This window comes from Castor canadensis, chromosome 15 (assembly GCF_047511655.1).
Source record: "Castor canadensis chromosome 15, mCasCan1.hap1v2, whole genome shotgun sequence".
NCBI classification, from domain to species: domain Eukaryota; kingdom Metazoa; phylum Chordata; class Mammalia; order Rodentia; family Castoridae; genus Castor; species Castor canadensis.
Genome location: NC_133400.1, coordinates 66,764,307 through 66,782,086, shown reverse-complemented (window position 1 = coordinate 66,782,086; position 17,780 = coordinate 66,764,307). Strand labels below are relative to the sequence as shown.

At 40.5% G+C, this 17,780-nt stretch overlaps 1 protein-coding gene and 1 long non-coding RNA gene across 8 annotated transcripts in view; one reads left to right on the top strand and one right to left on the bottom strand.

The window, feature by feature from the left end:
- The window catches only part of LOC141417487 (junctional cadherin 5-associated protein-like), a 208,259-nt gene that overhangs the window by 110,727 nt on the left and 79,752 nt on the right, over positions 1-17,780 (bottom strand). The gene's annotated exons all lie outside the window — the stretch shown is intronic.
- Positions 14,423-16,386, top strand: LOC141417493 (uncharacterized). The gene is made up of 2 exons (XR_012442070.1): positions 14,423-15,241; positions 16,042-16,386. It is a non-coding gene; the product is annotated as an uncharacterized lncRNA (long non-coding RNA).

The window sequence follows — 17,780 nt, the reverse complement described above, 5'->3', positions numbered from 1 at the left end:
AAGTACAAAAAGCATACTCTAAAACAATGATTAAAAGCATAGTACGGTGTACATACATAAACCAGTAACACAGTATTTATTGCCATTACCAACTATTATGTACTTCACATAATCATATGTGCTATACTTTTATAGGAATGGCTCTGGCTCCAACCACATGTGGGGACAGGATATTTTTAGCTCCACTATAATCTTGTAGGACCACCTTCATGTAGACCATCTGCTGTTGACCACAATGTTATGTGGCACATGACTGTACCTAAAAACGTCACGGTGAAACAGGATAAATACATGTAATTTTACCTGTCAATTTAAAATAAAATTTTTAAAAATACAGATAACCAATCAAAAATCTGGTGCTTTCATTTGTTCATTGGTGTCCGTTAATCAAAGAATGAGTTTGGGTGTTTGTTTTTAATAGATTTCAACTTTTTTCCCATAAAAGTCCAGAACAGATTAACCTTTAGAACAAAGAAACAGCAGTATTCCTCTAAACAGTTAGGCAGGTTGGCAGCTAAAGGGAAACATAAAATGTTATTAGCTATGATTTGCCCAAACACCAGGAAATACCTACAGGGACCGCTGGCTTCCCTTCCGGGAACATGAACAAAGGCAACGCTGCTGTTTGAGTACAGCCAGCTCTTCATTCTCAATGCTCTCAGAACTGTTCTCCAACCCCCAAGCAAAAACAAACAAAAAATAGGCTAATTAAAAATCAGTGGAGGGGTAGGGGCATGACTCAAGGGTTAGAGGGCCTACCTAGCAAGCACAAAGCCCTGAGATCAAACCCCAGTACTGCCCAAAAAATAAACATTCAATGGAAGTATTTTGACAGATCGAAGGAATAAGCTATACATAGAGAATCAATCCTATAGAAGAAACTATACATCCTAAATTCTGTGCATGATTCAGAAGATCAGTTCCCAGAAAAGTTCTACAGTTCCCTGACAGTCTGAATACAGGAAGACTAGAGGACACAGGATACGCTCACAAAAGTCATCATCATTTGCTCTTTCCAGCCATCTGGTTTGCTAAACCTGCATTCCTAACTTGTAAAAGCTACCAGAGTACCGTATTTTGTGATGAAAACTTACAAAATGGCATACCTGCTTATATAATAAACTTTTCAAAGCTCCAAACACAAATACCCACCACACTCACTCAGTCACTAACAAAGAACTATCAAGTCTAACTTTGGGCAACAGAGGTCCCCAACTCAGTTACTTTCTAAGAACTACAACCTCACAGCTCTCCTAGGAGATGTGCAAGACAAAGAACTTACCATTCTTTGCTAGGGATCATGCTACAGTTCAGATGGTGAGTGTCCTTCAAAGGCCCATGTGATAATGTTCACCAGTTTGGCACTACTGGTGGGTAGTAGAACCTTTAAGAGGTGGGGCCTAATGTGAGCCTTTAGGTCATTGGGGGCATGCCACTGAAGGGGATGGGGGCACCCTGGCCCTCTCCTGACTCTCTTTTGCATTCTAGCCAAGAAATGAACTGTTTTAGTCCACACATGCTCCCACCATGATGTGCTGCCTTGCCACATGCCCAAAGTAACGGGCCAATTGACCATGGACTGGAATTTCCAACACAATGAGCCAAAATAAATCTTTCTCTTAACAAGTTACTTGGTTCAGGTATTTTGTTAGAGCAAAGAAAAGCTGACTAACCCAGATCCTTTCTACCCTGGATCTGCTTTTTTTTTTTCCTTACACCCCCATTAACAGCAGCTAAGGATAATAAGGATCCACTACAAAGATTAAGAAAGAGAAAAATTCACAGAATGTAATGGATGGCTTTCCAACCAACCTATACTATGTTAAGTGTCACCAGGTTACCAGCTTTTTTGTTTTTTTTTTGGTGGTACTGAGGTTTGAACTCAAGACCTCTCACACTTGTTAGAAAGGTGCTGTACCACATGAGCCATGTCCCCAGCTCTTTTTGCTTAGTTTTGTTTTAGCTTCCGATAGGGTCTCAAGTTTCTGCCTGTGCCTTGGACCACAATTCTATCTCTACCTCCTAGGCAGCTGAGATTACAGTAATGACCCACCACACCCAACGTGGTTTTGAGATAGGGTCTTGCTAACTTTTTGCCCAGGTGGGCCTCAAACTGTGATCCTCTTAGCTCTACCTCTCAAATAGCTGGGATTACAGGCAAACACCACCATGCCTGGCCCATCAGAATTCTTTTTCTACAGGAACAGGACACAAACTTTTAGGTAAATCTAGTGGAATCAGCTACAGGTCCAAAAGCATAACCAATTTCTATCCCTCTACTTTGCACTTTAATCAGATTACTGGGAAAGGAGAAAGATATTTAAATCATGGGAAGCACTAACACAGGTTTCATGTTTACAACTCATACAAATTTATGTTAAATTGTGTCTTCATGCTCAATGGAAGTGACAGTGTAACATTGACCTTTTCTTTATCAAGTGGCTCGCAAAAGACCACTGTCACTACCAGTCAAAATAACTAAACATTTCAATCCTGGAGAGACACAATTTTCCCATTTATCAAACACACCCTAATACTTAACACCACATGCTGGCACCTGATACACTTTACCTCACTTTATCATTTGCCAGAATCTCCCAATCCTTTCTGCAATGCTGACAAACTGAGACGGAGTACTGAGGGCCCTACCAGGACTGCTTGGCCCTTGGCCTACAGAAGAAGCATGCAAGGTGGCTTAGTGTCTTCTCTTGGGAGGCAGGCTGGCAGACTTTGCAGTGGTCAAACCTTGGTTGGAGCTCTGCTGCTCTTACCGTTGCATCACTTAGGGCAGTGGTTTCCAATTGATTTTTGCCCATGGGACATTTGACAAGGTCTGGAGACATTTAGTTGTCGTAACTGGAAGGGGCGCTATTGGCATCCTATGGTATACAAGATGCAGCCTTATCCTGCAATAGAGAATGTAACACTACATGGTTCTGATGATGCACACTGCAAAGTGAACTGAACTCTGAAATAATCGATTTTACCAATTCCCTCCCCACAAACTCTAGTTAAAGGAGGATGTCCTGTTAGTGTTTAGCAGAACAGCTACTCAGCTTTGTAGTGTCCCACAGATGAGCAGATTGGAGTGCGGGCTAGGTACCCACCATAACTCACATGGAGTTGAACACACACTGAGCTGACCCAGGTCTGCACACTCATACACTGGGATGACTACAGGCTAGTGTTATGCACGGGTGGCTCGTCTTCATCCTCAGAGAGCACATAAGCCGGGACATGTTCCCTATGGGGGAACTTGCCCCAGAATGCACTTCTGTGGGCTTGAAGCAGCAGCCCTACACACTGAGAGTTCCGTTGACTCCTCCAGTGCTGTGCTGGGAGGTTGTCTGGTTTCTCCCCACATCCACACCCATACCATGTTTGTCTCTGAAAGATCCTGTCAGTGCTCAGATGACTGATTAATTCCTTTTGGGGTCTGTTTCAGCTAAGAGTGATCATTTCTGGCACAGAGTATCACTCAATACAAGTAAAGCCCATGTATAACTTTGTTCCTGCCCTGCTAAAGGCTCCAATTGCATGTGTGAAAGTCTCAGCCTGTTCACTAAGGAATGAATCATAGAAGAAGCCTTCTGCCTACAATGGCAAACCTCCAATATTCAACACTGGGCAAGAATCCTTTAACATACCTTCCTGAGTTTTGAAAGTATTTTCAAGCAGGGTGTGGTGGCACACATCTGTAATCCCAGCATTCAGGTAGAAGGATCATGGTCAGAGGCCAGCCTGGATTACATTGTGAGAACTTGTCCCCAAAAAGCCAAAAAACACGGGGTGTGGTAGCTCACATCTGTAATCTCAGCTACTTAGGAGGTGGAGATCAGGAGGATCTTGGATTGAGGCCAGCCTGAACAAACAGCAAGACCTTATCTCAACCAATAGCTGGGCATGGTGGTGTTGTCAGTCTTCTCAGTCACTTGGAATATGTAAATAAGAAGACCCGAGATCTAGGCCAGCAAAGCAAAACACATGAGACCCTACTTGTAAAATAACTAGAGCAAAAATGGCTACAGGCATGGCTCATGCCTTGCTAGTGTATGCCTAGCAAGCTTAAGGCCCTGAGTTCAACCCCCCTGGACTGCCAATCATATACACACAACACACGCACACAAGCAGGGATGGGGCTGTAGTTCAACAGAGCTTGCCTAGCATGTGTTAAGCCCTGGGTTCCATCCTCAATAAACAAACAAATAAAAAAACACAACTACACGGTAGTCTATAGAATTCATGTCCTACTGGCTTCTAAAAATCATCTTCAAAGTAAAATGTAACCAATAACTGAGACAGTTCTCCAAGCCTAAAAACTCTTATCACAAAGCAATATGCCCATACAATCTACTGGTCTGTTCCCATTTCATCACTGGGCTGCGTGACTGCTTTGCGGGCACCTTTCAGTGGATGGGCACCTTTCAGTTGAAGGGCACTAAAATCCCTGGAGGGGACAGTTATGATTCCTTTCTTATGTGGTGGACAGGATGTCAAATCCTCCAACAGATGGCTCCACCAACTGATGGGCAGGTTAATTTTCTTCCTACCAACTGTCAGGGTGAAACAGAGCTAGAAAAATAGAGGAAAGAGATAAGCAGGAGGAAATTCTCACTAAATGAAAGCAATATCCTTGCACCCATGGTCTTTGTGTACTGCTTTATCTTCTTTTCCCTGGTGCTTCACTTTGATCCAAATAACTTAACTATCTAAACCAGCTAAAATGCATAACTTTACGATAGTGGAGGAAATGTGGATTTACAGGTAAGGTTGAGATCACAAGGAGTTATATCATAGCTAAGTCAACAAGTCCAGCTCACTTAATCACTCCCCTTACTGGTTCTTCTCTAAGTACTGAACTCATAATCAAACTGCTAGTTGCTAGGTCCGCAGAGAAAAGTCTCTTCATGTAGAGAGTCTACAGGAAGAAAATGGAGTCTGGCTCCATTTTCAATGTTTGACTCCTGACAACTAAGCCCTACCACTGCTGATCTTCCCTTCTAAGCAAGCTGATAAAAAGGCCTGGGGCTCTCTTCTCTGGCAGCTGCAAGAAATTCAAACCACCCCTCAGCAGTCCATGAAGTCAAGCCAGCCTCATGTCCCTGCTCTCTCAAGACACTTCTGGTGTGCTTAAGAGCCTGCCCTGCTCTCCCCAAGAGCTTTGGTATGTGGAATAAGCCTTTACACATCTCTTGTGTACTGTGTGGGCTCATCACTCTTCGACGTATTAACCAAGCTCTGGAAAGAGTCCATCCTATAAAACAAGTGTAATAACATACTCTCCCTATCTAGCCAGTAGGATCAAGGTGGGGATCAAAACAAGTAGGAGCCCCATTTTCCTCTCCCAAAACTCAGCTCTGCTCCTCTGTTCTCCTTCCAACTCCCTTCAGTTTCTGTCTTGAAGTTACTAGTTCACTAAAACAAACCCATCTAACTTTCTTCAGCACACAAAGACCATCCCTGGTATAAGAAGCATTCACAGAGGACTCAGTAACCATTCTCTGGAGTTACCGATATAAACTAGTTAATACCAATCAAAAATTTGCCCCCAAAAATTCCTTCCTCTTCCATTGTATTCAAGATCACACCTACCCAAACCAGCCAAAAAGACAAGGAACATTTTCTTATCACAGACAAGCTGGAACACTGGAAAACCATGACCTTGAAGTAATAACAAAGAATTTTCTCATGAGATCAGTGATATTAACACGGGATTTGAGATAGATTGTGACTAGACACACTAATGAAATGTGTCAAGGTTTAGAAGATCTCCATAACTTAGCGAACCTATACTTTTCCAAATGAGGAACCACTATGCTACACAACCTTACCTAGATAAAAGATCCATTCAAAGCACAAACTAAATCAATAAATTTTAAGGTAACAAAGTAAATGGTTGCAGATTCCAAACTGCCAGCTAACCTTTAACCTTTAATAAACTACCATTTGTCAAGTTTTTGACATAGTATGAAAGAATATCCATAGTATCTACAAAGGCAATAGAACAATACTCCTTCCAACAGCATCTGTGTAAGACATACTACAAAAGACTCACTGCAGAAACACAAATGAGTTTCTAGATGCCTTCTACTAACCAGATATTAAAGACATAATAAAAAAATTTTCATTAGGTTTTTTGTTTTGGAGGTTTTAGTTTTTATTTTTAAAATGTCAGATTAACATAATGAGTATGTTATAATGTTGTTTTAAAAGTTGGTATCGTTGAATGAGCAATTCTAATTCCTAATATGATCTCCACAGATATAAACAAAACTGAGGTACACAAGAATTTTTTTTTAGATGGAATTCACATACCATAAAATTCACCACAAGGTTGTACCATCACTTCGACTATCTAGTTCCAGAACATTTGATCACCCTATAGAGAAACCCAACCTCCATCCTCCCCTCCCCACAATCCCTTGGTAACCACTAACCCACTTGTCTCTGGATTTCTCTACTGGACATTTCCCATAACTGGAGTCATACTACAAACAGCCTTTTGTGATTTGACTTTTTTCACTCAGCATGAAATTTAGGGTTCACACTATAGCAGATACCTAGTACTTCCCTTCTTTTTTACAGCTAAATCACATTCCATTAAGCAAGTATACAATACTTTGTTGGTCCACTCATCCACTAGCAGACCTTGGTGTTGTTTCTACCTTCTGACTATTGAGAGTCATGGTCTCAATTCTCTTAGGCACAGACTTAGGAGAAGTAGAGCAACTGAGTCACATGGTAACACTTATCTTTGACTTTTTAAAGAACTGCCAATCTGTTTTCCACAGTGATGTCCCATTTTACACCCCACCAGCAATGCACAAGGGTTGTCAATAATTTTTAACAACCTAACAAGGGCCTGAGACCAAAAAGTTTGAGAACTGCTGTGCTAGGTTGAGAGGATTTTGAGATAAAAGATGGTCCCTTCATCAATGGGGTCACAATGTACCGTAGGAGCTTAGGCTCAGAGACAGAATCAAAATGCGCCACTAAGAGCTTCTGAGACAAAACAGGCATGGCTTTCCTATCCCCTGCCCAGAAGCCTTCTACTTCCTCTCTATCACTGTTGTTCTCTGCCATTACTGCCCCCATTCTACCTTACTTTCTTAAGGTAGAATCTCCCATTCTACCTTACTTTCTTCCTCAGTGTCTTTTTTTCCCCTGTAGCCATGGCTTTCCATAAAAGACTGCCTACTGCAGGTATCACTTGCTGTACTTACTAGGTTCCACTCAAAGCACCTGTCCTAGTCTTCATGCCTTCACCTTTCTCTCTTCCTGATCCTGAGAACCTCTTCCTCTAATAAACACGTGGCTCCTAAAGTCTAAAGGGGAAACTTTCTGTAAGTTAGGTTTGCGATATTTACTACATTTGTGAAGTGGAAAAACCTAAAACCTAACTATACTAAAAGCAAATCTCGATGATTTTTAGAGAGAATAACTTCCCTAAACTTCAATCCCCTACAAAATTCAAACAAGATTCCTTACTACTGAAACACTGAAAAATAGCCACTGGAGAAGTACAACTGCAGAATTAAGACTGTGCCTTTCACGTCCAGGAATATCTTCTTTTTGGGGGGGGGGGTAATTTTACAGTAATTCAGTCAAAAACAAAGTTTCTCTATATAAATTTGAACTGAAATAAAGTATAAACCATATGGCTTATGTGACAGGCAGAATAATGACACCCCTAAGATATCTGCATCCTAATCCCCAAGAACCTATGAATGTTACTTTATATGGGAGAGGGGCATTAAAGACTGCAGATGAAATTAAAATTACTGGTCAGCTGGCCAAAAGAGATTATCCTGATTTTCCAGGTGGGTCCCTAATCACCTGACTATAGCTGGCTTTAAAAGATGGAGGAAGGGGCTGAACCCAAGGAATATGAGCAACTTCTAGAAGCAGGGAAACAGATTCTCTCCCAGATGCACGAAAAAGAGCACAGCCTGTTTTTTTCTTTCTTGGCAGTACTGGGGTTTAGACTCGGGGCCTTGAACTTGTTCTGCAGGTGCTCTACCACTTAAACCATACCCCAGCCCTTTTTGCTTCATTTTTTGTGTGAGGTCAAGTTTGTTGTCTGGGAGCAATTTCAGACTTTGATCCTCCTACCTATGCCTCCCAGTAGCTGGAATTATCGGCACATGTCCAGGTTACTAGTTGAGATGGGGGGGTGTCTTTTTGCCTAGATTGGCCTCAAACCTCTGTCCTCCTTATCTCCACCTCCCAAGTAGTCAGCCAAGCATAGCCTATCGACAGCTCTATTTTTGGTCACTGAGATCAAGTTCCAACTCCCAACCTAAAATCCTATAAAGTACTAAATGTGTGTTTAATAACCACTAACTTGTGGTAATTTGTTATGTGAGCAATAGAAAACTAATTAATACAATTTAATCTTTTTATTTTAGAATTTATACTTCTAAGAAGTGTCCCCATTTCGTAGGACAGGGGCACTGACCTATACACACTCTTCCTCTTGAGCATTTCCACTCCCTTCTTAACAGTTTGAACTCTTATTCTTAAGGTCCTTTTTTTTTTTTTAGTCCAATGACAAGCACAGAAACTACTCAGTACCTCTGAGTAGCAAGTGTGGACAACATGCTTTTGTCTACTCTACATTCTTGTTTTAGCAATCCAAAATCCCTCCCCCATGGGCTGTGACTTCACTTTTGTCCAGCTCTATCTCTGGCATATTTACCTGTTTTTTTCAGAGATCTGTGTCTTAGGTCCTCTAGTATGCTGTATTAAATAATCTAGAATGCATACCTGACAGAACAAGAAACAAATACTTCCAACTGGCTCAATTAGGATATAGTACTGCCTGCAATTACAAAACATCTCAGCACCATTTCTTGGTTCAAAGTGCCATTTGTCATTACATGACACATAATGCAGACATTATTTTACTGCAATAAAAAAATTAATATGTACTCATTTGTCACAAAAGATAGATGAGAAATATAATCCTTGTGACTGACCACGATGAGCAATAGGGCACTCTGTTAAAACATTCATATTGGTCTATCACATTCTCACAGAGCAAGCTTCTGTTAGGAGACATCTGTGTTCTGACTGAGAAATTCGAAGGGTGAGCCACCCAGGAACAATGTCAAGTGCATTAAAAATTAATGAGAAAACAAACAACCTCATGGTCATACTTCACCTCTAGTTTCATAGGCTACATAGTATATATACTCCACATAAACAACTTACTAAAACATCTAGGTCCCACCATTTGTTCTAAAAAGGGAAGAATCAAAAATAAGTCATTCAGAGCCAAGCAAGGTGGTTCACATCTGTATCAGGAGGTAGAGGTAGGAGAATCATGGTTCAAGGCCAGTATGGGCATAAAGTTAGTGAGACTCCCATCTCACATATCTCAACCACCAAGCTAAGCACGGTGGCCCACATCTGTCATCCTAGCTACACAGAAGTCATGCTCAGAAGGACCAGACGAGGCTGTCTAGTACTTCCAAAAAAAAAAAAGCAACTCTGTATGTCCAGAATTCTGTGGGCAAAAACAACCCAAAAGGACTTTAACTGGGGAAACTAATTTAATAAGCTGTTACCTTTTACTATAAAATGTTATAAACATATAATTATTTACTGTTTCCAATTCATTGCCAATTTTTATAAAACTTTACAAAATGACACTATCAACTACATGTCCTATACAATCACCATGTTTTTTAAAAAATTATTTTCATAGGACATTATAGAAAACAAATTCATAGTCATAAAGAGGCATTTGGTTCCGCTTCCCTATACAAGCAGACCTGAAATTCAAAGTAGAATACACACCACCCCACCCTCAGGATATGCGGGGAGGAAGAGACACCCAATCCATTCCCTTCTACCACTCAACATGCTAGGAAGCAAGGACTCCACAAATGACAACTGTTCTGAGAGCTCCAGTGCACTTACTGTGCCCCAAGTCTAGGCCACATGCTCTGCATGCCTCGTCCCATTAATCTGCCAACAGCTCTAGGTGGTAGTTTCATTATCCCTACTTTGTAAATTAGGGGATAAAGTGACAGGGTGTGACCATCTAAAACCACACCCAGTGAGAAAGAAGCTGGGCCAGAATTACACCTCAAGTATGCCAGCAGCTAGCTGTCTTCTGAAACTTTTTGTAAGCTTTCTCAAAACATCTTAAATTCTTCCTGGATTTAAAACTCCTCTTTCTTTACTACCTAGCAAAAGAAATAAAAGCATGAATAAAAATAACCATAATTGTAAGCAGTGTTTCAATTCTCTATGACAAGAGACATACAATTAACTGTTAAGGCGAACAAAAGGAAGCCATGTTAGAAGTGGACCCTCTCCCCCTTGAAGGTGACTTACTGGAAACTCTCTACCCAGGCCTGAAGAAAAATAGATACCGCCTTTAGCCATTTACTAGAAACTACCCACCTGGCCTAGAAGAAATTACCCGCCCTTCCTTGGAATCTAGAGCATTGAGAATTTTCCTGCCTAATAACCTTCCTGGGACTTCTCTACCAACCTTTTATCTATCCCCAGTCTGTAAGCAGCTAGGGGCTCCAGCTCTCTTGCTGGGGACCCCCTTCACAGGACCACTTCTCCACAATAGACCCAGTGCTACCACTGAATTATTTGTCTCCCCACCTATCCATTCTGCACCTCTTTTAGTCTAACATTGACAAACACATAATGGCATATGTAGGAGGCAGGGGGAAAAGGAAAGGTTAATTCCCAGAAAAAATAGGAGCCAGAGTAGGCCAAGGCTGGCTAGCTGAATGAGTCTGCAGTCTTTGAAGGACAGCAGTGAGAGAAATGGCCTAAGGCATAGATAGGACCGTATTTCATTGCCTTTACAAGCCAAGGATGCACAGGAGCTGGTTTCAGAGAGAGACTGGTATTAGCAGCCTTTAGCTGACACAATATCATCAGTCATTCATCGCACAGATATCGCATTCCTCGCTGTCTCAGCACTGAACATTACTGACATGATCCACAAAGAGTCGCTGCTTTGAAGAGATACAGTGGTGTGACAGGGGAGGAAACCCAACCCTTTTTAAAAACCTCACAGGACAGCAAGTAAAACAAGCAACCTAACACACAATCAATAATGAACGTTTAAGAATTTCTACCCACAGAAAAGTATCATAGGACACTGTTATATATAAAGTATAAGAAGGCACTTCATATCACCTGGCCAAGTCTCTGAAATAACTGCACAGAAGTTAAAATAGAGCCAGAAAAGATTACTTATCATTATCACCCAGGTTTCACAATTAGCTAAGTTGTTGTAATAGTCAGACTTTTCATCACTGTGACAAATACCTGAGAAAAATCAACTTACAAGGAGGAAAGATTTATATTGGCTCAAGGTTTCAGTCCATAGTTGGCTGGCTTTGTTGTTTCTGGGCATGGTGAGGCTGGACATCAGGGCAGAAAGCGTATGATAGAGAAAGCAACTCATCTCATGGTGGACAGGAAGCAGAGAGAGAGAGAGAGAAAAAGAAAGAGGGCAGGGCAAGACATCCTTCAAAAACATGCCCCAGTGACCCACTCCCTCCAACCAAGACCCACCTTCCACAGTTCCACCATCTCCCAACAAGTCTATTCAAATTGTGAATCTGCTGATGGACTAGTCCACTAATGACAGCAACGCCCTCATGATTTAGTCACTTCCCAAAAGCCCGACCTCTGAACACTGCTTGCATCAGGTACCAAACCTTCAATGCATAAGTCCCTTTGAGGGACACTCTTATCCAAAACATAACTGTTTACAATGATAACTTTCAATTTAGACTTCATACGTAACTTGTCTGCAGGCACACAGCAAATATAGATGACTATAGGTGAGGATACACAATGGATGTCATAGAATTTACTTACCTTCTTTGAGCATATGCCCTCATTAGCGAAATGCGATTTGTTGTAAAGTCTCTATGAACTAAGGCAGTCAATGATTCTCAAACTTCAAGGCAAATCATCTAGGCAATTATTAAAACTGCAAGTTCTCCAGTCCTATCCCTGCAAATTCTGATTCAGAAGTCAGAATGCCCACTCACCCAAGAAATTCTGATGCAGATGTGTATAGGTCAGAAGTTGCCTGTAAAATTTAGTTACACAAGGTCTAAATTCAAATGTACTTAATTAACGTATTTGATTTAGTCATCATTAATCTAATAAAAATTTTGATTAGAAATCAACATTTATGAGGTCCTAAAAATACTGATTAGAAATCAGTGTTTATAAAGTCCAATGTATTGGCCTCACATACATTTAAAATGTATACGTACATTTAAATGTATTTAAAATACATTTTAAATGTATTTCTGCTTTCTGCGAGAAGTAGAAAAACAATTACACTTTAGTGTACTTAATTCAGAAACACATTCCCACTGCAAATTTTCATGTATCTTCAGCTCACTTAAGTGGCTGGTTCAGCAAATTAATGAAAATCTCAGGCAAGATAAACTTACCATGGGAAAGCCCCAACTCAGTAGTTTTCACAAAAGGTTTATTAAACCAAGAACTTATTTTCTTAATTTATATTTTCACAATTCTTTCCCTAAAAAGTTGAAATTTTGGAATCCTGTGTTTTTAAAAAGCAAAAATCCAAGTTTTCAGGGATTACAGAAATAGTTCTCATTAAAACTTGTCCACAGTTCCCCTTGTGAGATCACAGCCTCCCTAAAATGGGCCTTTATCCTTGGCTTCTGAAAATATGCTAACAATAAATCTACCACTGAAACTAAACATTCATACCCTTAGTAGTTCTAGAATGCTTCCTAAGAGATGAAACACATCCATTGTTCTTGCTCTATACTTCTGTTCCACAACACGCAATGTGGTAATCAATACTGGCAGTTACTAGCTAATCTTGTTCACAGAATTGTGAAAGAATGTTACTACCTGAATATTTGTTAGTCCAGACTGATTTTTACATGTTGTCACTGAACTACTTCCAGAGCAAGCCAGGTAGATTCCATGATGTCATATATTTGCAGAAAGTTCCTCATAAGTAACAGGTGGGTTACTGCTGCTCCCCTCTGTACACAAGAAAAATGGAAAAACCTGAATGACATCTCAAGATCAGTGGTGGTAAGCAGCAGTGAAAGCATGCCAGCCTGGAGCCCTGCTCACTCAGCCCTGCTAAGCCTCCTGCTAGCTCCTGATGTTGAATAACTCTGAGCCTTGGTTAAGGAGAGCCAAGGAAGATGTCCTGAGGCCCCCGAGGGATCTATGCCTTATGATTTTGACTATATCAAAAACCTTCTATTTTAATCACCCAAAAGAAATAGTATGGCACTTCTATGCCACACTGCCCGGGCACAGTGGGCCTACCCTGCCTGACTTTAGCAGGCCTGCAGTGGAGCAATCCAAGGGTCACTTAGATCCTTTGAATTGCAGTGCCACTAGGGGACACTTAAAATACCATGAAATGGGGATGCAGGATGTGGACTGTCCACCACAAACAGGGATAGGTTTTGCTAGCAGAGATGTGCACACGTATGACATCTGAAAAGAATGTAAAATTTCACCTACCATGTCAGCGAAAGTAAAAAGAGCACATACTCAATGAACACTTGGTATGTTAAAAAGACAAGAGTAGCAGAAAAGTTTAAGATAGTTTTATGTAAGAAAAACTGAGAAAAGCTTATCCATTCAATTGAAAAGCCTCAAAATTAGGAAAAAAAAAACTGTAATTATTCCATTTTAGTGACACTCTGCAAACGAGAAACACTGAAACAGAGTCAATAAATAAATGCCAGAGATGAGGATGGAACGTAAAGCCCAGAAAATGTGTACAACTCACCCAAGGTCACACAGTCTAATACTAAGAACAGTCTCTAAATTTCTGCTAGGTGTTTTTCCACTACACAGAGGACTCCCGGGATAAGCAGGTTTCATCTTTAGTATAATGACCTCCAGCAAGACGCCACAGCCTCACCTGTAATCAATCCCAGTTTCTAGCCTTGCTTAGTACTTCAAGTCTCCCTAACAGGAGCGCCTAAATAATTCCTCCAATGGTCTTCACCAGTTTCTTTCTAACAGCATTCTTTCTAAGTATTAGCAAGGTCCTCAGGTCAGCATCTACACTCCCAAGTTTTTAAAGGGTACAGGAGAGGGGCAATATGTGACATTATTCTATCTTGTTACTCAGGAGAATGTGTAAAATCAGAAGGCCCTTGAGTGTAGTAGGCTTAGCTAAATGAAATCTTTTACATCTGGTAATTCAGCCATGCCTTTCTCTGGTTTAGGAAAATTGCTTTCAAACTGCAGACCTGTGAGGCTCTCCAAGGAAAGGGGCACACTGACACTGACTTGTTTGTGCACCCAAACAAGCATGTCCACCCCCAGGTGGCACCACTGAAGACAAACAAGGAAGATGTTCTTTAATATGGGACTTCTGCAGAGACAAATAATACTAATGATGTTACTAACCAATATTTACTGAGGATTTACTCTGTAACAAGCACAAGGTATTTGCTTTGTATCTTACTATTTCATTTGATCCCAAAGCAATCTCATGTGGTAGCTATTTCTTATCCCCATTGTACACTGAAGGAAGTTAACTCACAACTGGCATCAAGTGGAGCAAGGACTCTAAACTGCAGGTAGATTGAATGTTAGACCCCAGCTTTCCCTGGGCCCCTAAATCTTCCTGGCGTTCTGTGGCAACTTTAAGAATAAAGACAGCCGATGGCAGTGGGAAGTAGTCCATCTTAGGACAGAATTCTGGTGTCCTCAATATTTAAAATACTGCCACCAACCTTATTTAATTAAGCATAGGACTAGCATATGGAAGTCTCAAAGTTGCTTGAAGATATTTTATAGAATATCAACTGCTCTATATTTCTTTAGAGAAAGCTTATAGTTACTAATATTGATGGCTATGGTAACATTTCATCTTACGTCTTTGATGTATTCTTTCACTATATAGATTCATGACAACTAATTAGAACTAACTGGTTTGGAGGTTTCCTTTGCCATCATGTAGAATAATGTAAAGAAATCAGATGCAAACTACTGAAATTAGGGGAAAAAAAAAAAAAAGAATTGTTATGTCCTTGCCTTTAACCTTCCCTTCCAATATAGCCTACTTACCAGAACCCAACAAATGACTAAAATCTCCAACTTGGAGGCTGAGGCAAAAAGCTCTCAAGTTCTAGGCCAGCCTGGGCTACATAGAAGACAATGTCTCAAACAACAGCAACAACAACAAAAAAAACCTCCAACTTGGCTTGGGGGTGTGATACCTCAAATGGTAAGAATGCTTGTCTAAAGTACTCAAGATCTGGGTAAAATCCCTTGTACTACAAAAAATAAATAAATAAACAAACAAACAAAAAAAAAGCCCTCCAACTTAATCACATCAGTGCCTTGCTGCAAAACCTCCCTCACTGACTAGAGACTAGAGCTCAAATTCCCTAGCCTTCCACATGCTTCAGCCAACTTCACTCTTCCCTTTTACCTCTCTCTACACAAACCTTAACAGCAGCCAGATTGCTCATTCTCTGAAACACGTTTCAACTTCAGTTCATGTAGGAAACAGTAACTGAGCACCTAATACACGCCACTTACTCTATCTGTTGAGCAGCCCCCAGCACCATGCTGGGCTTGAAGCTGATGCCAACTTCAAGGACAGGAATCTGTCTTCACAGAACTACGTGCAAGCTTAGACTGTTTCTTTGCCAGGAAGCCAGCCATGTAACTCCCCCAAATTAAAGTTTTAGTACAGGCCCATTCCCATCACTTTAAAATGACTTTTTAAAGCACGCAGGCCACTGTCTTTTTAAGATCTTTCTCAAAATTAAAATAAGACAGCACTCCTTTTTAAATTTTTTTTAAATGGTTACATAAAAATTGTACATATCGATAGGCTAACATGTAATGCTTCAATACATATATATACTAACGTTTAAATCACGTTAAACATCCGTCCCCTCAAACATTTATAATTTCTTCATAGAAAAAATAAGTCGAAATTCTAATAAAAGTGTAAAAAAAAAAAAAAAAAAACAGGATTCCTTCTGTCCCAAATTTAAAATAAGTGTTTATTTTCAGTGCCAAAAGGCCAATCCAGCAAATGAGCCCAGCCTGGTAAAACACGCAGCCCTGAATGTGAGACCAGAGGCTGAACACTGGAGCCCTGTTCACAGCTGAAGAACAGTACGGGCTCTGGACTTGCAGTCCCAGGAACCGGGTTTCTCTATTGAGCAACAGGACAGCAGCAAGATGCAGACCTCTGGCAGAGAGACTGTGGGGAGAACTCCCAAAGACCTGCCACATGAGCCTCAACATCAGTAGACCCCAGCCCACATTAACCCAAGAAAGTCAAATCAAATAGACTACATTCAGGGTCACTTAACTTTGACTTGAGCACAGCAGAAATGGACACACAAAAGATTTGTGAGTATGCAAACACTGCCTGAAGAGCTGCCTCTGCTCCGCAAAGGCCAATTTAGAGTGTGAACTGGTACAACCCAGGGGGCAGAAAGGAAGGGGAAGACTGGCATTATGCATTAAACAAACCAACAACAAAAACCCTAAACATATACCTGCCCCTTGACTTAGCAATTCTAATCTTGTGAGTTTCCTAGCCAAGAAAGCAAAGACATAGCCCCAAAATGTATGTACATGATCAGTCTTCTCAGAATGTGATCTAATATAAAAACCGTGAAAATGGAAAAATAGATTAGGTAAGTGAATGATGGTATACTACACAGTCATTAGAAATGATGAGACAATAAAGGAGAATGGAGGAGGGGGTGGATTCAAGTATGACATATTGTAAGAACTTTTGTAAATACCACAATGTACCCCCACCCACCACAATAAACGTAAGTAATAAATAAATAAATAGAGACGAGACAGAGCTAGGGATGTGCAAAACCCTGGGCTCAACCCTCAGCAAGGGGGTAATTATTGCCATGGAAACATTAAAAAAAAAAAAAGTTTTAAAATGATACCCAAAGTATCTCTCACAAAATGTACCCCAAAAGGAAGAAACTGACAAGGCAACATTGTTTTCACAAGTCAAATTAAGCACTTTTTAATAGCAATTTTATATTAGAAAAATGCGTAACTCAGTTGCCCTCCAAACATCTGCATCCAATCCCCTCTTTCACACTTTCATTGGCATTCTAGGAAGACCACCAAAGAAACCATTTCCATCTTCACAGCAACTTCTGCCCAGGAACAAAAAGTAGAAAGCAAATGCATAGACAATAATGTTGGGGTGAATGAATATACAACAAAAGTGCAGCCCAAGTTTCTGGTTAGTGTCCACACTAAGCTAGAACAAAGCCAGGGCAGAGCAACTGCAGAGAAACTTGGACTCTTTCATTCCTCATTTTGAGTTTGGAAAACAGAACATAAAACAAATGAATCTAAGTTTTGTTTGACTATAAGACATTAAGACTTCAGGGGTTTTTTTTGTTGTTTTTGTTTTTTTAAAGAAAAAGGCAACCACCACTTTTTAAAGCATGAAAAGCAAGTCCACAGTCGGAGGACAAGTTCAACACAAATTCAGAGGACAAGTTCAACAAATATCCTTCTCCGGCTGAGTATCTAATTTATGTTACTCTTGCTTTCTATCTCAAATGTCCCTGGAGGCAGGGGAGATAACCAATCTAATTTACACCTCATAAACCTCACCAGCTCAATAAGCATTACCAGGTACTTTGAGATAGGACTGATTACTTCTTATAAAGCCCAGTAACAGAAGTCTCTCACTTACATTTGGAATTTTCCACCTTCCAAAGTCCTAATGTCCAAAGTTCAACAACAATGCAAAATACATT